Genomic DNA, 25,745 nt, shown 5'->3' on the forward strand with positions numbered 1-25,745 from the left:
GTAACAAATGGGTTATTTTACAATTACAGTAAAAGGAAGTTGTAGAACACTGTCACCTATAGAAACTGGGCTTTACGAGCAAGTCTGCATGCTTTAGTAGACAGAACATTAGTTATTAAGCTGCAATAGGCTTGTAGCAACAACACAGACCTAAACGTACTTGAGCAAAGATGAGGTTAATGTAAAGCAATGAAGGGACATGCTATGTGGTATGACAATACTTCACAACACAGCAGTGACAGGCAATTCAGTGCAGTATCTAAAGTGTAACTCGTTATTGAGGCATAATATACCGTACTGAGTTGCCTGTCACTGCTGCACAGTGGTCTGTGGTCATGTCTGTTAGTGATTCATCAAAAAGTTTCACTGACTAGCCATGACAGCAGACTGAGGTCATCTTATTGTGGTAGCCAGAGGGTCAGACGCTGCGAGAGCTCCCACCACTTGGAAGCTTGCTAGTATCACTGTATGGGGTGGAGAGAGTGATTGCAAGAACAGGTTTGCCTGTATCATTTGGGACTTTGCTGCTGTGGTGAGGGACATTATTGCTGTGCAATGGAGTTTTTTTTAATTGTTTTATTTATTTATTTTTGATGCAAACCAATATGTTGCCTAGTTACATCTGCAAAGCACCACATTAGCAGGGAAGAGACTCCAGCACTGGCAGCTATAGCACCATCGGACTGCACACAGTTAGATTATTCTGGTTTTACCCACTAGAACCAGGGAGTACTCCAAAGCATTTTCTTTTATACATAGCATGCATTTAAGGGTCTGTGTGATTTGCTTATGTTCTTTGGGCCTGGAGTACAATGTTGCTCAATGTAATGAGGTAATGTCTTACCCCATTGTGTTGCTCCTTTCATGAGTCACACCAGGCTTTGGTACCGCATACTAAACTTGATTTGTGGTGCAGAATGTTTATGAATAATGCCCAAAGTGTTCAATGTGCAAAATAGCATTAAAAAAACATTCTATATGTAATACAGAAACCATTAGATGTTGAAGGTCAGTGTCGAAGGTCAGCTAAGAACACAGCAACATTTGACAATGTAAAAGTAAATCCTTTAGACAGCAGCAACGTTATGATGGGCAGACCTATACAATGCATTTCCTAAATCAGCTCCCAACACAGAACAAATTTTCTCTCCATCATACTTACAAATACTGCCCAAATATGCACCATTCCATAGGTCACCTCCTCCTTGATTAAACCTGATCATGATACTATTATCTTCTATCTAAGAACTAGCACAATTGCTCCTATGAACTCCGTTCTATATAGGGACTATTCTAGAGCTAATTTCTCATTATTTACTAAAAACCTGAGAGAAGTTCAAATGTTTGCCTTCCCAATGGTAATCTCATTATTAATGCTGCTATATACACCTCCAAAATCATATCTGAAAAACTATATACACTAGTGCCTTTCCCAAGCCCGTATGGTGGAATTCTCACAAGCTGTAGAACAAGGGGAAATGACTATTAGCTGTATATTTTTGATTTGCTCCCCTTCACAAAAAGCTTGCACAGGAACACTGTTAAGTACACTACTGGAGAAAATAAGGTTAGCTATGAACTTAAAGCTGCCAGCTCCACTGAAGATAGTCATGACACCTTTTTAACTATATGAAGAAGCTCTGCTCTGCACTGTTATCTGATGGCATGATTTAATATGATTCAGAAACCACAATTAATGTCTTACCTGACAATTTCAGCTCCAGTTTCTCACCACCCAATTACCTCTCTGTCCTCCCTCTTGCTCTAAACACCCCCTCCCCCCACACACACACTGTGGGTCTGGTTCCCAAGTCCTATCAACATTGTCAAAAAATACCAATTCCAAGGGTCCCTTCATCATCCCTGGGTGTCTCCTAGTAAGTGTTAGGAATAATTTAGCTCAGCCCCTCTTGAACAAATTCATCCTTAGCCTCTCCACTGCTTACATTTCAGATGCTTGAAGGACTGTTAAGGGAAGCACCTCCACAGACACTGGGAGCTATAGACCCATAAGTCCCTAGAGATTATATGTAAAGATATATAACACACCATAGTTGAACTTACAAACAATGAAATAGTAATCTTCAATGCCTTAACTCCATTAAATGTGTGTCCATGAAAGGCAGATCTCATCTTCTCAACCTAAATGACATACAAGGCCATGGACAATAGTCAGTTTGTCCATAATACCTACATGGATCTTGCAAATATATCTGATACAACTCTCCATGCTAGTGGTTTCTGAGAAGACTTCAGAGTAGGCATTTGTGTTCTCAGGGTTTTGTGTGGGGGAGGGGCTTAGAATTTTGCTTGACTGTTGCTTAGTATGAGGTAGTTAGCCTTGGAATATTTTTTAAATGTTCCAGGGTTAGTTGAGGTCCAAGGCTAAATATTTACATTAAAGGAGATAGCTTTGTGGTCCAACCTGACCAATGAGCACATTGCACTATGAGGAGTGCATCATTCCCCTCATGGTTGTGGGGTCCAGGTCAAGGAAACTTGCTCCCCTAATGCACATGGAGTCTTGCTGTTCCAGGGTGCTTGTGTTAAAGTCTAGGAATCTCTCGGACTGCAGGTTTGAGATGGTGTAGGATTCCCATTTAATGATAGGGTAGCTAAGCCCTGCATATCTGAGGTGGTGTACGATTCCCCCTTGATGCTGCGGCAGTTAAAATCACCAATAAATATTGTGTTGGGTTGAATGGGGAGGATCTCAAATTCATTTTATGAGCTTCCTGGGTCATGGAAGGGGACCTACAGCTTGCCGGAATATGATATGAGACTTTACTTGTAGTACGAATGTGGAGAAGCTCAAGTGTGTCATACTGTTTGACCAGTCTTGAGGTGTGTTCATATTAGATATTGAGACTCCTACACCTTTAGACCCTACCTGTGCAGTAGCTGGTCTAAATGTATGGAAGGCATTATAGCCATGCACTGCTTGGGTACTGCAAACCAAGTCTAGGTAACTGCACACATGTCAATATTCTCTAGGATGAGGAGAGCTTGCAAGAAGTGGAGTTTCCTGTTTATGCTCCTGGCATTAAGCAGAAATACCTTTAGATGATTTTGAGTCAATTTAGCACTATGGGGGTGAATAAAGTTTTAGACAACATTTGAAAACCTGTGGAGGACAGGTACAGACCATCCCTAACAAATCAGTTGGTTTGTCTACCGGTTAATATCGATGTTCATATATATTAATGGTCGATATTCTGAAAATGACATCATCCTGCATGATTACAAATGAGTTACAAGGTCGACGCTGTTGATCAACATCAATACATTTATATCGAAATTCAAATGTAATGGCAGTATAGGTGCAAATGTATATTAAACACCTACATTGTCATTAATGTTTTCAGCAGGTGGGCAAGCCCCCCTGCACCCCCGTGGGGGGCTGCACCCACCATACCCCCTGCAAATTAAATATTCTAACTTTGAGATCGCACTACAGTGAGGAAAGGTATACATTTCCCAATCTGCACTGTATCACAACTCTACTCAGAACATAGAGTTCATATCAGCAAATGCAGACTTACATTCATTAATATGTATTCTCGATATCCTAACATTCGCAACACGGAAGTCGACAAACTAATGCTCGACTTTCTGAGTTTTCTGAACCAATCTTCAACATTTTTTGATAGTAAACCTTGTCTACCATATCCTCCAAGACAGACAAATATTGTACCCCCTTGGAGTAACACCAAAAACTAAATCAATTAAAGTCAAATATCTGCTGTAGGTACTGTGGCTTCTTCCTTGAAGATAGAATGCTGTTCAATGCTGGGTTCATACCGGCCTGGGATGCACAGTCCAAGAGTTCTATCATGTCTCTCTTAATAGAGGCCAGGGAGGTATATCTCAGTTCATTTACATCCACATGGACTATGACACAGTCATACTGCTTCTTGTGGTGCAATGTCTTGATCAGGAGGACCCTGGACCCTAACAGGCAGCTGACCATGACTTTCCCTGCTCAGCCTGGTAAGCATGACATCTGCAAGTCTCAAAATAGAATCTCCTATGACTGAAATATTGTGCTGTGTGTTGGTTTGCCTTGTGGGGTTACAGGTTGAGGCACCTTGTGATGACACTGTAAGTGTCTTACTGCATGTTTTCTTAGTATAGCACTCTAAAAGTTGCTGAGGATACTCATTTTGTGTCATGTGTCTGGAAGGCAATTGAGGGTATGGAGGACTACATTTGAGCTTCAGTATATGTGTCTATGTGTCTGCTCCATTCTATGTGTAGTGGGTGTAGTGTGTACATAAATGATGACCTGTTTGTATTGGTAAGTGAGAGCTTTGACTCCAGAGACATTATGTAACTACATCTTTCACATTCCATATCAGTTTGCTTTGGAATTAGGTGGCTGTAAGTAAACACAAAATAATTGATACACTGCCTCAAGATACTCAAATCCACCAAGCTCGTTACAAGGACAAAGGAAAGTGCAAATCTATGGTTATAGATCCTTAATTCATGCTTTATTATTTATGGATGGTACAAGAAGGGTTGACACCTGGCTACTAGGCTATTACTTGCACTTGCAAGGCTTTGTTCCTCAACAAGAAAGCCAATTGCTCTTTATATAACTCGGTACTGAGCAGTTTTCTGAGGTAGTATTTTATAGGAAAAATTTTAATTCAAAGTACTTGTGACTATTCTGAGCCGTGTAAGGCACCTCAGAAATTTAAACTTGACTAAATCTAAATAAATGAATAAATAACTATTTTAGCACTAAAATAGTGTAATCAGTATCAATACACTTGATATTAAGCAATTTTATCAAAGGTCTCTTATTCTGGTAAATAACTTAAAGATCACTTCTAAAGGTGTGAAACAATCTTTGTTTTTTTTTTTGAATAAAAAAAGTCTGCATGCACTTTTACGCATGCAAACACTTTTTTATGCAAAAAACAAAGGTTGTTTCATACCAGTTTAGAAATAAAATTATTTTAAAAATTGCTTCCGAACACAGAAGACTAAATATACACAGCTATGTTTACAGCATTAATATTAGTGTGCGGGAAGGAGGCAGTTAAGTCACTTTAGTTCCTAGCCCTAATTATGCTGGATAACAGTAGGTAAGTAATTTTGAATTAAGTTATTTAATTGTCAGACTGTTAAATTACCAGTTTGGCAAAAAAGATATTCACAGCTAAAGATGCGTGTGAGCAGTATCTTATGCAAAAAACTAAAGGTTGTTTTGTACCTTCAGACATGATCTTTAAGGGGGGAGAGTATGCAAAATGACATCTACATGCTTACTGATAGCAGACAATAAATGGGAAGTTGGAGGAAATTATGTTTATCATAAGAGGTGGCAAATACAGATAAACTGGGTTTAAGAGCACAACTATGACAGAGTGGGACGGAGGGGAATAAATTAAATCCTTAGCTCTGAACTGACTGGTCTGGAGCTGCCTTAATGCAAGCAGAAATCCAGAACTAGCCTGATACACATACACAACATAAGAACGAAACTGAGGTTTAATACCAACAGTTAACCAACTTAATGAGCAAAATGCAGTGTAACTATGTACTGGAATTAATAATATAAGCTTATAGACCTTAGCTATTACAGATACAGACAGTTAAAAGAAACTTAAAACCAGCAACCATTTCAAATGTTGGTTCCCAGTATAGCGAGTCCCAAAATATGGAGACCGAATGGCCGAAAAACAGACTTACATATACTGAGATGTTATTTTTCAGAATATTCCCTTTTCTTTGAGGTATGGAGATCTCAGAGGTGGTATATAAGTTCAGGGGTGTGTGGGGAAGTTTCACACTTTTTTTCAGCATGTCATTTCAATAGGGAGCCCTTAATAGCAAATCAAGAAATGAAAAATCTGCACTCATCTTTGTTGCTGTATGTAACAGAACTGTTACACACCAACAGTAGTGTAAAAGAACATAGAAAAAACAGGCTGGGAATTCTCAGACCCTTATCTCTGAGCTGACTGGCCTGGAACTACCTTAATGCTAACCCAAGTCCTGAACTAGCCTGACACAGACTCACTACACAGGAAAGCAACTAGAGTTACACCAACATTTAACCCACTTAAATTGCAAAATGCACAGCAACTATGTATTGGAATTACTAACAGAGACTTAAAGACCTCAGCTAAAGCCAATACGGACTGTTAAAATGAACGTAAAAACAAATCAAGAAAGGAATAATATTCACTCCAAATAGGTCATTGCACATCTGGCCTAGAGTCTTAAGAATTTTGTGCATCAGCATCTGAGATAATGTAGGTGTTCTATGGAGATCAAAAAGCAGGAATGTGCAGCGAAACAGCACATATTTTATGTGATATGTCACCCTTCCTTAGAATCTATGGTTAGTGAATTTCAAATAGCCTTTCATTTCGTCCAAAATGGACATAAACCTATCTTTGCTCAGTTTTTCAAGTAGTTCATCCACATGGGGTATAAGATATGAATGAAATGTAGATATGTTATTTAATTTTCTGAAGTCATTACAAAACCTTGACTTCGGGAAAAATAAAATGAGGCTATTGCATTCCTTTCAGGGTTCATCTGTGACCCCATATTTCATCATATTAAGCACCTTTACCTAAATGCCTAGTAGTGGGACTCTTGCTATCCAGTAAGGTTTGAAATGTACTTCCGCACCAGGCATAATTTCAGTGTTGTGTTGACTTACAATGTTTCTATCAGGTAAATCTGAAAGTATGTCTTTCTTCCCTAGTACACATTAATATTACTTCTTGCTTCTAAAATACTCTTGTCGTGCTAATTTTGACTTTAGAACATGCTGTGTAAACTTACTTTATTTAAAACATGCCTAGTACCAAAACTTTAGTTTCTTTTCCAGGTTTCAGAACATTTATGAGGCATAGGGCATAATTGCTCTGATATACTTTTTCCTGGTTGTCCAACCATATAATTCACTACACTTACTTTCTCTACATTTTTAAAATGTCTTTGCCACTTCACAAGAAACTTGTTTTTAGCAGTGTGAGAACTAACACAAGCACTTTATCTCCTGTTTTGAATTCTCTGTTACATGCTTTCTGTTGTGTCTCCTTTGCTGTCTCAGTATGCTCTCTTATTACAGGCATAGTTTACAACCTGACCTGCAGTCTGAAATATGCAATATCATGCACATAAGTGGAGTGTTTTCCACCTCCAAAGTTGTTTTTTTTTTTTTGAAATATCAAGCAAGCCTTCAGGATATGTGTCATATAGTAGTTTAAATGGTATAATTCTGGTTAAGGCTGGAGTGCTTCCTTTACAGCAAACAGACAGTATGGGAGTACCTGGTACTAGTTCTTCCTATCCACTTCTACAACCTTTCATTACATAAATGTTAACATGTTACTAAAGCACATAAAGAGGCCATGTGTTTGAGGGTAGTGTACAATGTTCTTAGATGTATCACTTTAGAATACTGAGAAAGTTCAAAAATTATTCTCAAAAGGTCCATAAGAACTTCCTGGGGAGTTCCTATTCTATATAAAAAGCAATACTAGCTTTTTCTGCTATAGACCTTTCATTGACTCTTTGTAGGGGTAATGATTTAAGAAATGGATTGGATTGGGATTGGTATAACGGTTAGGGTATTTATTTCACAGACACAAGGTACAAGATTTGTGTATTAGCTTAGAAAGGGAAATTGGCTAGGTTTTAAATGGCCCTTGATTGCAGCTAGCTTACTACTTTGTCTATGAATCTGTAGTGCTGCACAATCACAACTACCAGGATATAATGATGGCTTTTAGTAATATTTACAAGTGGACACACAATGTTGACTACTATTTCTTTGAATGCTGCATCCATGAGAGGTAAGTGTATCAACAGGTTCTTAAAACACTGGAATGGATGCAGTACTTTGACATTTTGGGCGAGATGAACAAAATTCTCTATAGCCTTCATAATATCAGGCCAGTAAAATCTAGATAAAATTTGAGCTTCCAGCTTTATCATTCCCAAGTGACTACTCAAAATGTGGCTACAAGCTTACAAATTACCTAAAAGATCCTCGGTATCTGCTCTTCTTTTTTCTCCAATGCAGCAGAACATTTCCTGACTCAAAGTATGGGTATGGTGAACTTCCAAGATGGCTGGAGATTGAGTAACAGCTTAACTGTAGCTCTCTCAGTGTGAAAACAGAAACTGAACAGAGAAGGCCAGGAGACTTTTGTGTTTATGGGTAAATTTCAGTAAATGGCTAATAAGTGTACTGCCTGGATGCCAAGAAAAAAGAAATACAGAGCACCTGAAAAAAAAACAGCTACAAAAACTGATGAAGAAACATTGACTGGGGAAAGTTCTGCAGCTGTTCAGCAAAAAGCAACTCAACCTCCAGACATGACTTCCAGTAACCTACAGGAACATACAAGACAACTGCATACAGACCTGGTTAAAATAAATTAAACATTGATGGAGTATATAAACGCAAGCAACAAAGGGCTGAAAAAATAGAAGATGCTTTAAACAAATATTCAAATGAAGTGATAAAGCTGCAAAACTCAGAGGTTGAAATGAGGGAAAGGCTGCCTAAATACAAGACTGCTCAGGAAGAGATGTTTCAAAAAATAATACAATTAGAGGACAGAGCACACAGTCTAAACCGGATATTTTCAGCTATAGTAGAGAAACTGGAAGACACAGACTGCATTAATTTTATGAAAGCACAAATAAGCAACTGGACTTGTATTCCACAGAGTTGTTTGTTGAAAGGGCACATCATGCGTATGCTCCAGACCTGGCTATGAGAAAGCAACCCACACCTTAAATAGTAAAGATGCAATCCTACCAGCAGAAGATGTTAACTGTTGACAAAATGACAAATACTAAAAGTGGAAGACAGCAAGAGTGTTTGTGGAGAATGATTACTTCATTGTACACTAGGCAGAAGAGGAGTAAATCCATTCCACTATTCAAGGAATGTCGAGACGCAGGTCTGAGATTCAAACTGCTCTACCCAGCTATCTTCAAGGTATTCTTCCCTGGAGGAACAAAATAATTTTTTGATTTAGTACATGTTAAGGAGGAAACACAAAAGTTTGTCCAACAAAAAGTGAGCTGTGAAACAGAAGGAGAATCTGCTTCTTGTTCTCCTGGCAATAAAGACCACAGAGGGACTGTTCTTGTGAAACCCTTTCCAATGTTTCAACAGAAAATGTTGAAGAAAAGGAAAGGAGCAAGTGAGTTGACTAGAAGAATTGAGAGTACATTGGAAATGAAGCAGATAAAGGATTTGGGAGATGGAGATGAACAGTAATAAAAACCAATAACAATGAGGGATTACAATGCAGCAATTATATTTGTGAAATATGACAGAGCAAGAAAATTTGGAAATATTGGACTTTTTCAGAATTTGTTGGACTTATGGGGGACTCTAAAGTATATGCCCTAATTCATGTCATTAATTTTCAGAAAAAAATGTTTCATAATAATACTATTGTTGTGGTGTATGGTTTTATTTGCACACTATAAAGTTTTTTTAATGTAATGGGGATTGTAAAAATGTGCTACTGTTCCTATATCCATTTCTTTCTTTCTTCTATATTTCTTCTTGTAAAATGTAGGCACTGCAATGTAAAACTGATTTAGTAACATGTTTTAAGAGAAAGCAAGTAAATGAAAAAGAATATTGCATATTATGATTTTTTTCCTAGCAAATGATTGCAAGCTTACTTGGAATTCAGTATCTGGCCTCATGAGTAGGAGCTTATGTTCTGTGAAAGCATTCAGAGGTTTTCCCAGCTGGAAGAGCTATAAAGGTAAGACAAAACCAGCTAGCACTTAGCAGAAGCATAGGCTGAATCATGCGTCTTAGCATAGATAACCCTTAGTTTAGGTTAAATGACATCTATGAGTGTGGCTGTCAGTTTGGGACATTTCTTCCTATTAGGAGGGTAAAACTTCAATATTTGAAGATGTACATAGTTTTGTGTGTTAGTATCAAATTAATAGATTTTTAAGGGGGTATTCGGGGTTTCCTTATTATTTTCCTTTTTTTTTGAGGGCTTTCAATACAACAAAAAGGTTTGTAAGATATGACCTGGGCTCAAATGGATATGACAAGAAATGCCTATATAAAAGTTCAACCTGCCAAACAGGGAATGCATTAAACAAAAAAGCTGGAGCTAGACATTTAACAAAAAAATAGGTGGGAATAATAACTTTTTAATACAATGATGCTTTCTGTAATGTCTTTAAATGTCAATGGTCTCACAGATAAATAAAATAAAGAATAGCGAACTATATTAAAAAATGTAGAGTGCAAATAGGTATGTTACAGGAGACACACTTGGAAAGCAGTGAACATGTGAATTTGATAAAGAAAGGTTTTCAGGATGGTTATTCAGTGGAATACCTGGGGCAAAGTAAAAGAAGAGTACTTATATTAATTGCAAGAGGAGCTCTAGTACTTCATAGGTAGGAACTAGGCTATCTGCCCAAGGGCCTAAGTAAGCCTAACCAACAAGGTTCCCTGGCTTACGTCACCCAAGAAAGTTATTTTCCTGTGTTCCTGTCGAGCAGAGCCACAGAAGTGATCCCCAGGGGTGTATTTCCTATTTCCCATCCACTTATCAAGATTTTTCTTGAAGAGTGCTAATGAGGAACTTTGCTCGACATAGATGGGTAGCTTGTTTCAGAGTATTGGAAGTCTCTGGGACAGGAATCTATCCCTCCAGCATGTCCTGTTTATTGTGGTGACAAGGTTTAGGTCCCTAGAGCATGTAGCTTGGAGGGATTGGGATTTCTTTAGGTGTAGCATGTCCAACAGCTCTGGGTTTGACATAGCTTTATATGTTAGGCAGAGATCACCTCAGATTAGACGATATGTTACAGAGTAAAGCTGGAGTTTTTTGAGATGGTCTGTGTAGGGCATCTGTTTGAGGCCAGTAATCCTCTTTGTGAGGTACTTCTGTGGCCTTTCCAGCTGCTGCTGCAGATGTCCTGAGAGGTACATTCCAAATGGGGAGTTGTACTATATAATGGGTCTAAATGAATGTTGCATAGAGGGGGAACAATGGCTTCTTTTTTCCTAGATGAGAACTCTTTTGTGATGAGGTGTGCCATGTAGAAGGATTTCTTGACTACTGTGGCAATGTGATTATCAAAGAAGAGACTACTGCCCACCCGGGTCCCCAGGTCTCTTGTCACACATTCTGCATTAAGTAGACTGCTGCCTATGTGGTAGTTCATGGGTGCAGAATTTTTACCAAAAGGGATGACAATGCACTTTTTGGCATTGAGCTTGAGGCCACAGCTCTGACACCAGGCATCTGTCTTAGTGAGGCAGTTCTGTAGGATGTCCACATCATTTGGGGGCTCAACTATGGCTCCTAGTTTGCAGTCATCTGCAAACTTCATTAGCCAAAGGCCTTCTGTGTTAGCCTGTACTTCAGAGAAGTAGACATCAAACAGGAGAGGTCCCAGGACTGAACCCTGTGGTACTCCACTTGTCACTGCTTTGAAGTCAGAGTGAGTCTGCAACTTTTACAGTGTGGATTCTGTCAGTGAGCCAATTGGCAACCTATCTTGTGATGCAGGGATTTATACCTAGTTTAGTGAGTTTAGCTATAATTCCAGAATGGGGGATGGTGTTGAAAGCCTTGGCAAGGTCAAGATAGGCTGTGTGAACCACCTTGCCCTTGTCTACAGCTTTGGTGACTGCCTCAAAGAAGTCGATCAGGTTCAGGAGGCATGATCTGCCTTTCACAAACCCGAACTGGGTGGGGTCCAGAGTTTGGAGGTTACAAATGTCTTTGTTTATGAGTTCCATGATGCTACGTTCCATGGCCTTACAGAACTGGGTCATCAGGCTAATAGGGAGATAATTCCTGGGATTAGTGGTGGCTCCCCTTTGTGGAGTGGGATAACTGCTGCTGTGCTCCATTCAGAGGGCATAAATCCTGATGTGAGACCATGACTGAACATGGTGCTTATGTGGGGAGCCAGTTCTTTCTGAAGTTCATGTAAAACGCAGCCTGGGATGTTTTCTAGTCCCATGGATGCTGTGTTTTTGGTTTTAGAGAGTGCAGCTTTTACCTGCGTAGTTGTGAATACAGGGACTCTGCATTCTTCCTGTATAGAAATGGGCCCTTTAGGGGGTGAGAGGGGGTAAAGTTAGCACTGAACCTATCTGCCAGGACGTTGGCAATATCAGTTGGTTCTGTAATTTTCATGCAGATTTGCTGCAACTCGGAGCAGATCTGGGTGCTGCCATTGAGATTCCTGACATAGCTATAGAATGCTTTGTGGCTGTCCCTAGAATCAGTGGCGATTTTGTTTTCGTAGCTAGCTTTGGAGGATCTTATAAGGGATCTCAGCTTCTTACTGAGCTGACCAGGGAACTCCTACACTCATGGGATTTTACTCTCTTTTGCAACAGTTTCTTCCTTCTGTTGTAGAGTTAGTTTATGGCAGGGGACCACCAAATTGGCTTCCTTTTTTGGAGGATAGTGTCTTGGTTGCATTTCCTGAAAAAAAATATAAGGTTGATTAGTAGGATATATGATGGATCGGAGGCGAAAATTAAAGTGAGTGGGGTCCTCTCTAATAATTTCTGCTTGAGTAGAGAAACTGGGTAGGGTTCTCCTCTTTACACTTTATTTGCATTATATTTAGAACCACTGACAAAGAAAATAAGGGATTCAGAAATTCAAGGATATAATTGATATGGTAGTCAAGAAAAGTTGGCTCTATTTGCACATGATATTATTTTATACCTGACAAAACCAGAACGAGAAATTACAGTTTTGTGGAACATTTTGAGACTCTCATTTCTTTTTGGGATACATCAATGAAGCTACAACAAAGGCAATAGCAGTAAATTATGTTACCACACATGAATTCGTTCAGCAATATCCATATTTTTGGGCACATGATAAAATCAAGTATTTAGGAGGATGGATTAAAAATCATTCTGGTGTGGCAGCTAATGATATGTGGGAAGAGACTTAAAAGATAATACAAAAACTGCGAAAATGGAAACATTGTTATATGGATATGGATAGTATGATGCAAGCAATTAAAATGTTTTTAGTCCCTTTAGTCTTATATACAGGTCAGGCATATTTTTATCAACCAGAGGATAAGTTGTGGACAGCAATTACTAAAGAGCTGTAGGACTTTATCTGGGAGTGAAAGACAGCAAGAGTCAAGTGAGATAAACTGATTCTTCCAGTAGAAAAGGGCAGATTGGGATTACCAGATTTGAAGGGGTATTTCAGAGCTACACAGTTAAGGCTCACATACATAAAACAAGTAGAAAACTATAATTTAAAGTGGAAAGAGATGAAAATAAAACGGGGGGGGGGGCTCAAGAAACAAGGACAGGCTGGGATTTTGGATCCAGGCCTTTAAAGAGAATAATAATCATCATACAGAATATTATAGCCATAAAGCAGCAGAAAGTAATCTAAGAACTAAGCCACCATAGGAATGGAGAAAGGAGATTCTGCCAATAAGGATGACTGCATTAGGGATATAGACAATAGGCAAGAGGGGGCTGGAATTTATTGGAGATAACTGATAAAGGAACAAAGGTAATAGGAACAAATAACTAGAGTGGGAAAGATAATAGAATGGGAAGATGCCAAAAATGTATTTGAACTGCACAGAGACTGCCTTCCCTATTAAGGATAGATAAGAGTATATGCAATGAGAAAGAAACGGGGGGGGGGTCCCTAAATGAAAGACCAGCACTGGTAGAGGTTTTAGTAGAATCTAGAACAGAAGCTGCCATTAATAAAGGAATAATTAGTAGAGCATATAAAGTATTGCATGATAACTACAAGAATCAATCAGAGGAGGTTAGAAAGGATTGGGAAGAGAGATTGGATAAGCAACTCACAAAGAAACAATGGGAGGATATATGCATGTCTCCCACATATGCAACAAAATCTACAAAATTTAGGATTTTTGCTTGAAAATGTTTGCATAGATATTTTTATACCCCATGTAGACTCCAGATAATTTTTCCTTGGGTAGACAGCAAACGTTGGAGGTGTGACAGGGAAGAAAGAGGTAATTGGGAACATATTTTCTGTAAGTCAGTGGACTTTAAGGATTCCCTGCAGGATGCACTGCTGGAAATGCTGGGTGGGCAGATTGGTGTGAAGAAGGAGATGATTTTTGCGAACTATGATACAGAATAGGAACTGCCTAGACATGGTAAGGCCTTGCTGTGGCTAATTATGGTGCTGCCAAAAAAGTAATTACTAGAAAATGGAAATGAAAATCTAAACCAACTATACTAGAAACAGTGATAACAGTAACAGAGATAAAACAACTGGAACTTTAAGATCCTTAGAAAATGGTAGGAGCAAAATATACAGGAAAAATGGGAATTATGGTAACAATACATACAGGAGAGTCATAAGGTTTAAAAGAAGGCAGAACTTAAATGAGCTATGTAATGTTTGACTGGAAATGATTTGGTAGATTATAAGTTATATATAATGTTTATAACTGGGAGTATGTCAGTATGGTATGTTTTTAAAATGCTTGCAACTAGGATTGTGCTGGCATGGTTTGTTTTCAATTATATAAATGTATGATTGCCTATGTCAAAAGTGATGATTTAACAAAGATCTTCCTTGTTTAAAAAAGGGCAGGAATTTAATAATTTATTTAATGTTCCTTAGGTTGATGATATACAGCAATATATGTGAAGTAGAATGTTTGCACATGTAAACTTGTTAATTAAGTCTGATAACGTTTATATAAATGTAAAATTGTCTATGTCATAAGTGATGATTCTATAAAGGTATTTAAAAAATAATGTATGGGTGTGGTATGTGGCTGGTTTCGTTGGTTTACAACATGCTATTTGCTATATTTTCTATCTCACTCTAGCTCTGCTTAGTGTACTGCCTTTTCAATGGGCTGTTTTTGAAACTCAAGATGACTTAGCTGGAGGTCAGCCAAGTCAAAATTATTTTCATCAGTATTCTGATGTGTACAGGTTACTAGCTTCATCCCCTACATGTGCATGCTTCTTCCTTTCAGGTAATAGCCTCTGAAAAAGCAAAGCATTAACATTTTATTCTACCAGTGATACTGGCAATTTCGTTTTTTCTTCTTCAGAATTTTATTTTTCTTAGTCCTGCTTCTGTTTCTGACTGGCAATGTGCTTTGATATGGCATCTAAAAGCTTAAGATTCTACTCAAGATCCCCTCTCCCTTCTTATTCTGTATGAAATTCATCCGTTTCTTCATAAATTTCTGCATCTGCTTCTCTTAGTGTACTCTTAACTATGAGACCTTCCACGTCAGTTTCCACATCAACCTCTTATTATTTTAACTGGAGTCATTAGTTAATATCCACCTTCCTTGTCACTCTCCACACTTACTTCCTTTATTACTTTGACTACTGCAATATCTTTGTAAAAATCAATTATCTAACCCTTTCATTCAGAACTAAATTGTATCTCTTTTTGGGTCTTCAAATCATACATATCTTTCTTTACTTGGGTCTAGTATATCTAGCAAAATATAGGTTGAATCTTTTCTCCCCATATCTTATAACACTTTTAGTTGGGGAAAGTCTTGACCATAACTGGGCGTAATAGTTTACCTCAAAGAGTTTGCATTTCTACCTGTATTCTAGGGTTTTTCCCTCTTGTCTCCATGCACACACAGTTCATCTTTCTGTTTACTAGCTTTATGCTTACCAACATGATGTGCTCTAATGTAGTCATGCTTCTTGAATCCCTGAAACACCTACAGTCTCTTCCCTCTTCCACAATATTACATTTGACAACTACAGTAGCAGCAAAATACTAATTTCTAGACTTGCAACAGTTAAAAAGTCTGTGTTATCTCATTCTACTGCTATGATGTCTGATTGGCTAGAAGTAACAAGTTTTTACAAGCATGAGAATGTTGTGACAAACTGTACAGTTCTTAGCTATACGCCATTTTCTAGAACATTTAAAGCAGATCACCTTAGATGGTAATATTAGGTTTCTTATTTGCAACCAGGCATCCATAACTTAGGTAACATTTTACTATCAAAGTTTGCAATATCATTTAACAACAGGCTCCCTCTCCACCTGTTTCTCCTTTTTTGGAGACTTTTTTTCCATCTTGCAGTGACAATAGCGTTATCTCTATTGGATTTTCTACACTAAATCCTTCACTTCACAGGTGATCAATAATTTCAGATTCCACTACTCATTTTTTCTACTTTCCCCCTTTATTTTCTTATTCTGCTCAGCGAAGACAGCTAGAACGACAGAATGCCATTTGTCACTCAGGACTACACTCCTTTTCTAAAACTAATTGGAAGCACCCTTTCAAATTAGTGTACAGCCAATATTTCTAGAATTTTACTTACATTGATTGCATGAATTTAGGTTATACATTTGTGACCTTACAGTCTGTCCACACAATATATTTGTGAATCTGAAGGAGTGTGCTTCATGTGAAGCTCAAGCCCCTGCCAAAATTCTTTATTTTAATTTCTGGTAGCCATATGTATCAGCTTACTCTCAGTCAATACAAACATTTAATGAGTCTTAGGTTAAATGATGTGACAGAATTCAGGACCACTTGATTTGGGTTAGAGATATGTGCACTTCAGCCAGAGATTTTTTTTTTTGTTATTCTAACATACAACAAAGCATCTGGCATACGTTTCCTGTTTTTCTAAAGGCGAATTCTACAGCTGTGTTATTAAATAAACTAGGAGTAAATAGCTATGTGGGCTGCTTTGAAGATAATACTAGAAAAACAGCATAAATATGTCAGAGGGGCATATGCCATAACTTATCCTAATGAGGTTTTCTCAAGTTAAAAAGTTCACTCTAAGATGGTAAACAGAGTTCAGATGTCACTGGATACACTCTAAAAGAACAATGATATGCTCACATACATGTACTTTTCATGCAGACAGTATGAGTAGCTGTAAAATCCAATTTTGTTAAAACTGCATCAAAACATATCTGCCCCACACTACAGCTAATCTCTTAAGATATCAAAAGGGTTCTCTTTGCAATATATCTTTGCGATCATGTTAGAAAATTCTTGATTTCCCTCATGAGTTATAATTTGTGCAGCCAAATATTGCATCTGTTTGCCTTTGCATTATTTCTCACCTTAAGATTCTACTCCCCCTTTTCCTCATTTCTTTAGACAGCCCCTAGAATTTGGGAATCCCAGTGAGATGGGATGCTGGTTCATGACTGCGGAGATCTGTTGTAAGTTACGAATGTGTTGGTCAGTGGTTGCACACCTCTTCTGAAAAGCTGCATTCAAACTCAATAGAGCCTTATTAGCATTATCCAAGATATCAGTATTTGCTTTTCATTTGCACATACATCAAATACAATTTGGTACACTCACGAGTTTGGATTCACCAACCGAAAACCAGACACTTGACACAGGGATTCTCTTCCCAAACAAATAGCCATATTCTGACAAGGGTATTAACAGTTTCTTCAGTGCAACTCATATTGCATTTGCTGCATCAAAGAATCCTTCAACAACAGTAAATCCTTGTATGGACACAAGGATTAAGAAGTTCTCCAGTTTCATCAGAAAGCTCTGTATGCAATAACAGAAAAGGTCAGCATTTTAAGAGACATTGTTCATTCTGGAAACATAACTCTGTTAAGCAGTCAGTCAAATGATACTCAAGAAGAAGTTGTATTCATTTTTCTGATGTGGGGAAAAACTCATGCATAACAAATGGTAAAGTCACAGTCACAAAACAAAATTATATAGCTCAGTGCAGTCCACCTATGTAGTATGTTACAAAAGCATAAAGAATGGTCCACTTTTGATCTTCAGTTTTAAGCAGATTTGCATAAGAAAAAACAAATCACTTTCTTGCCAACTGTAGTGAATAATAGAAAGTAAAAATTAACATTCCAGCCAAGCCTTTTAACAGTCCTCCTTTAGTTACAGAAAATGAAAGTGTTCAGCAAAGTCTTTCATTGGCCCTATTTCAGTCTGTCTGTACTCCACTGCAGAGTAATCTAAAATACTTTACATACAGAGATTTCAGTCCCAAAACAAGCAAGCAGATTCAACAGCTTCCTTGAGTCTTTCTTTTAGCAAGCAGGATAACAACCCACTTTCTCTTTCTGGTTACAGGATACATTTCAAGCTTCTTCTTGCAAGACTCTCTCTCTTAACCCATGAATTTACTTTCTTTGGGGGTAGTGCTCTGGTTACAGACTTGCATGCAGGTGTCCCCCTCTCTCAATTACAAATAAGCCTCTCTAACACACCCTATCTGTACTCTTCAGTATGTTTTTCTGGCTCAACAGCAGTGTACTTCCCTGGCCGAGCAGATACACATACATATCTCATATATGTATACATACATTTTATATATATATATATATATATATATATATATATATATATATGTGTGTGTGTGTGTGTGTGTGTGTGTATATATATATATATATATATATATATATATATATATATATATATATATATATATAAATAAATTAATAATGTAGAATGTGTGTTTTGGTTAAAAATCTATCCTATAACCTTCAATACATTCCTTACAAGAATACTGGCCTGTAGTTTGTATTTACATTTATATCAGTTGTTACATCAAGTATGTATGCGGTACTGTCTTAAGAGGGTTTTCAAGGATAAAACATTATCCTCATATTGAAAGAATGCTAACCAATAATATTTATATGGTCACCCTCAGAAAAGAGGTCTGCATCAGCTGCTGTGGCAAAAACTTAATTTCCAGTTTGATGACCGGGGAGGTCCACTAGGGTCAGGGAGCCCGTTTTCAGTGGAGGCCCGGGGAGAAAAGCTCCGCATTACATAGTTTAGCTACATATACAATCATAGTAAAGAAGTCACAATTGCAATTTCATTCCATGCTAGAGAACTGGAATAAATTCTTTGGTTACATAGTACCTAAATATTTAAGATGGCAGTGGTAACTTAATATAGAGGGAGAATAAAGACTTAGAAGGAAAACAAAAAGGTGGGTTGGGTTATTTATAAAATATACAATTATGCTATTTACAATATATACATTTATGTTAGGTTAGCTTGTACTCAGAATTAGTCAGGAATTTAAGGGGTGGATTGATTATTACATAGGTAGTGGTGAGAGTTTGTCTGGTGGAAGGAGAGAGAAAGTGGATGTTTCTGTATAGCATACCAAGTTTTACATCGGTTTTCTTAATGTTTTGCTGGATGTGAATGTCAAATTTTAGGTGTTCAATAGTAACACCAAGTAGTTTAGCGAAGGGAACAACCTCTACAGTAGAGTTGTTTTGGCTAATAATTTGGAACGAGTTTTTATCAAGAGGGAAAGCTTTTGAGGGAGAGAATAATAGTATTTTGGATTTATTAGCATTTAGCGAGAGGTGGTTTTGTAGCATCCAGTTTTCAGTGGAGGAAAAAGCAGTTTGGGCCACTGTTTGAAGCTCTGAGAGGTTAGAGGCACAGCAGACTAAAGTTGAATCGTCTGCATATTGTACAATTTTGGTGTTGGGTATGGCTTTGTGGAAATCATTAATAAAGATGTTGAATAGCATTGGACCGAGTATGGATCCCTGAGGTACCCCAGTGGGGGTTGGAAGGAAGGTTGAGGTGCATTTCCCCCATTTCACAGCTTGAGATCTGTCAGAGAGGTAGCTTGAGAACCAAGATAAGCTATTCTGGGAGAGATTAAGATTAGAAAGATGGTTCAAGAGATGGGTGTGGGAGATGGTATTAAATGCCTTGGACAGATCTAGTAGAACTGTTGATACTATTCTTCTAGAGTCACGGGCAAGATTTATTGTGTCTAAGAAGGAGAGAAGGGCAGTGATAGGACTATGGCCACATCAGAAGCCGTGTTGGGTTACAGTGATTAGTTGGTGATTGGTTAGGAATGGCATAAGCTGAAGACGGATGCATTTTTCCAGAAGGTTTGAGATTGGGGAGAGGATAGCTATGGGGCGGTAGTTAGAGATGTTATTGTTTTTGCCTCCTTTATGGAGAGGTAGAATAAAGGCAGCACTCCATAATTTGGGCGCATAAGATTCCTGCATGGATCTATTGATCAAGATGCTAATGGGGAGAGCGATACCAACTGCGGCTATTTTTAGGAAGGAAGATGGGATATTGTCAGGGGCATTGGAGCATGGCTTTAATTTAGAGAGTAATTTTTTATGTGGGAGGTTGAGATGGGTTTAAGTTCAAATATTGGAGGAGGATTGGGGGCAGAGGGTGGTGTAGAGGATGAGGATGATTGGACAGGTTGAGGGGAAGGGTTATTGTTAGGGAAGGTCTTGGTCAGTTCTGCTATGGAGTTGGTGAAGAAGGAGTTGAACAGAGAGGTTATTTCAGGATCAGATTTGCTGGTGTCAGGGCAGGGGTTGTTTTTGGTACCTGGGTTGAGAAGAGAATTAATGGAATTCCAGAAATGTTTGGGTTTTTTTGATTGGTTAGACTGGAGTTTGATATAGTAGGACTTTTTTGTCCCTGATGATTTGTTTTTTAGTGAGGTTGCAGAGGTGTTTATATTTAAGAAAAGTTTCTGGTTGCTTGTTTTGATGGTATGTTTTCCAGGATTTATCTCTTTGTAGCATGTTTTTGGTATCTTTGGTTAGCCATGGGGTTTTTACTCTTTTTGTTCTTGGTGGACCTAGGGAGTTGAGGATGTTTAAGAAGGTTGAGTTGAAAAATTCTATGGCATTGTCTAGTGGAAGAGTTTTTAGGGGGTTCCAGTTTGTTTTTTAGGGAGTCAGAGAAAGTAGTGGGGTTAAAGTTTGTGACGTTATGTGTATGCATATATTGGTGTAGGTGAGGAGAGGAGTGAGTAGCTTGGTGTATGAAAGCTGGCAAGTGGTCTCCTGTAGGGTCAGGTATAATGCCAGAGTTTAAGACTTTATTAGGATGGGAGATTAGGATCGAGCCTAGTGTGGTACCTGGGGGGGGAGGTTGTTTTGTTGGGTTGGTAATTGAGTTGGTTAGTTGGGTATAGTTAAATAGATGGATGGATATGGTGGGATTAGAGTTGGATTTTATTCCAATTGATATTTACAGCTCCAAGTATGAAGGTCTAGAACTTAATATTGGTAGAGGTCCAGAGGAGAATTTCTTTAAGAGTAGTGGTGTTATTACCAGGGGCGATGTAGATGGCAATGATACAAATGATTTTGTGGTTATTTATTTTTAGTAGGCCTATTACTAGTTCTGCATTGTTGAATGGAGGGATAGGATTGGGGTAGGGAGTGATGGATAGCAGGTTAGAGTAGATTGAGGCTATTCCACCCCCTTTTCTATTTAAGCGATCATGTCTGAGGGATTGGAATCCAGGAGGGAGGATTTCAGAGTCATAAATATGAGGTTTTGCAGCACTGTCTTAAGAGTGCTGTTACAGAAAAAGTGGCAATCCTCATAATGAAAGAGGGGTAACAGCCTGTACTTCTACTGCTCCATGCTGAAAAGTGGTCTACATCAGACAGTATGTCAACTACTTATGAAGGAACATCTTAAGAATAGTTTTACAAATAAGTGGGCACAATTTATTGAAAAAGGGATTCCCATTCAAAACTGGTCCACATCAACTGTTATGGCCATTAACTGTCAACATCTTGAAATTGTTTTCACAGTTAGAGCAGCAGGCTCCATACTGAAATAGAGTTAACCATTTACACATACCCCTTCCCAAAATTGGTCTGGATAAGCTATTACGGCAATTAGCTAAATGTCACTGTATTAAGAGTATGTTCACAGATAAAGGAACAATCCCTAAACTGAAAGAGAAGTAATATATAACAAACTGGTCTGCATCAGCTGTTAAGAGCAATTACCTGTCCGTCACCTCATTAAGAGTATGTTGTCAGATTAATAAATAGCCCGCAAATTGGAAGAAAGATAATAGCATGCACTGTACAGTTTCCTTGACAGTGGTGCACATCAGATGTTACAGCAATTACTTGTGCATCAACCTCCTAAGACTGTATTTAGACAGAAAATAGAGCTCTTAAAATGAAAAAGAGATAACTACTCATATTTATATGGCCACCTTCCTAACAGTGGTTCATATTAGCTGCTATGGCAATTACTGTGTGCATCAATATATTGAGTGAAAGCCCTCAAAGAGAGATAACAACCTGTATTTACACCCGCAGAAGTGACCTGAATCAGCAGTTATGGTAATTACTGTGCAGCAATAGCTTAAGAGGGTTTTCACAGATAGTTTCAGCCCCCATATTTAAAGAGAAGCCAGCATCCCAAAATGGTGACTCCATAAATAATAGTTAAGATAACTAAAGTTTTTTAGGGTTAATATATACTGTTGCAACCCACTGATTTCACTGTCCACAACAGTAGTAGCATGGGTACTGTCCTTTTACCCCTCAGGCCACAGCATAGTGATTTTGGGTGCCATTAATCACACTTCTCTTTAGCGCACATTGCTAAAATATTACTGATCAGACCTTAGTAGCATACCTTACCACTGTCTGTGCTCAGCTACTGACTTCCGAGAAGGTAATTTAATGGGGAGTATAATAGTTTTGCCTCTTACATTGTTTCACTGTGAATACATACTGCTAGCTGTACTGACAGCCTGTGGTCTTGTTAAAGTGTTCCTGTTTGTTATCTCTGCACATGCTATAAATTTTTAAGAGAAGGTGCATTCAATCTAAACAACTTGGTGCAGCCCAACACAATTTTCCTATACCTTACTCCTTCACTGTTATACTTATTTAATGCCTGCTTACCAATAACCTTGCAGAACTGCTCCTGTTATTTCTGTCTGCAGTTGTGCAGGTTGATCAACTCCTGCAATTACATACGGCATATTTTTACATACACGCAGTTTTCCTCACACACCCTGTTTGAACTACATGCAAATTCTTTACTCCCTTTCATTACACTGGCTTTGCCCAGTTAGCTTTTTTTTTTTTTTTTTTTTTTTACAGAGTATCCCCAGTCAGTTGCAGAGACTTAAGACTATAGCCTCCATTATATTCCTCACTGTGCATGGGTTAACGATTTCTTTACCATTATGATATTTTGCTGTTTTGTTTGACAGATTCCTGCCAAATAGCTGTCTATGTATAATTAACAAAACACTGCATTATAAGCACATACAAAAAACTCTTGGTTAACCAGCACCCATGGGGATTGGTAGATGCCGGATAACTGTAGTTTCTGTTGCTTGACAGTTACTATTAAAAACAGGCCTGGTTAATAATGTACCCTATACTATTTGTTTGGTTTGACTTGTTCTAAGGTTACGGAGAGAGGGAATGTATTCCTATCTTCCTTTTTAAAACTCAAACTCTAAAAAGATAAGGTATGTTTCTGTGGGGGTGGGGTGGGGGGACAAAGTGCAACACATGAAAATTGTACTGTATTTCTTTGATTTTTTTTTTCTGGTTGCTTGAGTTCCAGTTAACAGAGTTTACTGTGTTCAGAAAGAGTGTTGCTGATGTACATTAATTATTGGACAAATAATCTGCTTAATGAAAAAAAAACAATTACTCTGCATTCGTCCTCTACACTTTACAAACTTTATTTCTGTCATTAACTGCAATCTAGTGCAAATACTGCAAACATAGGTTCATGGTCTCCTTAAGTGCAGTATCATAGGGCTTGTTTAGGAATGCAAACAGATGACATATAGAAATTACTTTACATGGCAGTAGTGCTCTCTTTTGTTTGGATTAGGGTTGTTACTGATATTATTCTCTTGTCACTTATTTTATGTATTTATTTTATTTAACCTTTGTTGACCTGGTTAATCTTATAGGCCTCTGGCCTGTTTTCAGGACAGCCCCAAGGTGGCATCCACACTGATATGGCCAGAACACTAGATTAAATTTCCATACTCTTTTGAATAAGTGTTGTGGGACCTTTAACATCAACCTGAGCTACCAACAGTATATGCAGGTAAAACCTCAATTTACCATCTTATCCACAGTTCTAGGTAACACACTGCATTTATACACCCTGCCTCTCAAAAGTGGTACACATCTCTTGATACAGCAATTATTTTTGCAGCAATGTCTTAAAAATGTTTTCACAGATAAAGCAGCAGCCTCATACTGAAACAGAGACTGGTGTGCTTGAATAGCTCTACTCATTGTTATTTATGGTGTTACTGTGGGTGTTTGCAGTACTGGAGTTGTAACCTGCTGACCAGGTCATCTAACATTTTTGTCTCTTGCATAGCCTAATTTTAATGAATGCTGCTATCTATATCAACAGCCTGTGTGTGGTCTTGATGTGGCATTCTTGGTCTCTGTTCTTCATGTGAATTGTAGAAACTTTGGGAGAAATTATATTCAGTTTAAGCAAGTTCTGTTTGTTAGACAAGAGTCACTGATTGTTTACTTTAACCTTGCCGCACTGCTACTGTTTGTGCCGCCTCTACTCATTTAAGTCTCATACCACATTAATCTATTTGATAATCTCACAGCTCAACTAAATCATTCATGTTCTTATTTCAGTTGAACCATCACTTAAGCAAACCCGTCTTCTTATCTGACTATCAAAAGCATTATGTGGACCAAATATGTAGTTTGCTTTATAAACAGATGCAGAACCCCACTAAACCACAATAACATGACACTGACAAATACTTAAAAGAAAAAGCCTCTCACAAACATGCAAATTATCATGCCGACTTTGTGGTACAAATGCCACTATTTCCTCTTTCAAATTAAAATAAAAAAAAAACAACATTCTTAATTGATATAGTACAAAGGCATCCTCCAATAACCTCCATAATCAAACATCACAGAACTGTAAACCACCTAACAACCATTCTACTAATTCAGGCAGTATATAAATATAAATATATATATATATATATATATATATATATATATGTGTGTGTGTGTGTGTGTGTGTGTGTAAAAATAACCATGGACCGATCTACCAAATATTGTCTCACCTCTAAACAAGTTACTAAGTTTCACTATCCTGAACTCATAGCATATTTAATAAATAGACTCAACTAGAAGCATGGCTATAAAGCATAATCCTAAAATTGTGGCTACTTCTGATACCTGTCTGAAACAGAACTCAGGAACAACTAACTAATGAAATACAATATTTTCCATAACTTCTGCACAGGTTATAGACTAAGAGGTGGGATTGTGATCTTAACAAAAAGATGCTTATCTCTCCACCCAACTAAAAGCCAAATGTAATGCCAGCAATCAAAGACATTGGTCCCAAACAGCTTATTTTACAAATTCTGCTTATGGAGGGGCATTCTAAAATACTCAATGCAGTATCAGTATACTGCCCATGTTACATTACCCACCTTTAAGATGACACTTGGAAAGATTATTACTGTTCCTAAACACCACAAAGTGACCATACTGGGGACTTAAATTTAGACAGGAATCATTACTTAAAACTCAGCATCACTGTTTCCATATGCAGCCTCACATAACTAATTAATGAAGATACAACAGTGAACCTAGTAAGTCAGAAAATGTCTGTCTTAGACATTGAAATGACTTACACACCTGACAAAGTTCTATACATACAGACCTAGAGACCACAATGCAATGACAACCAGGACACAAACAAAAAACACTTGGCTTATTATCAACATCATTCTACTAATTAGAAAAACAGACCATACTTGGAAAGAATGTAAAGAGAACCAAATAACCACAAGAAATGTATTAAATACCACAACTTAAAAAGCAACATAAGAATTAAAAACTAACATGGTTACAGGGAACTACTTCAGGCAACTACAAACTGCTCATCTAATACAAATTACAAGAAAAGGACAA

At 37.9% G+C, this 25,745-nt stretch overlaps 1 protein-coding gene across 1 annotated transcript in view; it reads right to left on the reverse strand.

The window, feature by feature from the left end:
- Positions 1-25,745, reverse strand: part of LOC122802175 (pseudouridine 5'-phosphatase) — a 769,412-nt gene that overhangs the window by 436,749 nt on the left and 306,918 nt on the right. The window lies entirely within an intron of this gene.

The sequence above is a fragment of the Protopterus annectens genome, chromosome 5.part0 (genome assembly GCF_019279795.1).
Source record: "Protopterus annectens isolate FY-2018-M chromosome 5.part0, PAN1.0, whole genome shotgun sequence".
In the NCBI taxonomy this organism is placed as follows: domain Eukaryota; kingdom Metazoa; phylum Chordata; order Ceratodontiformes; family Protopteridae; genus Protopterus; species Protopterus annectens.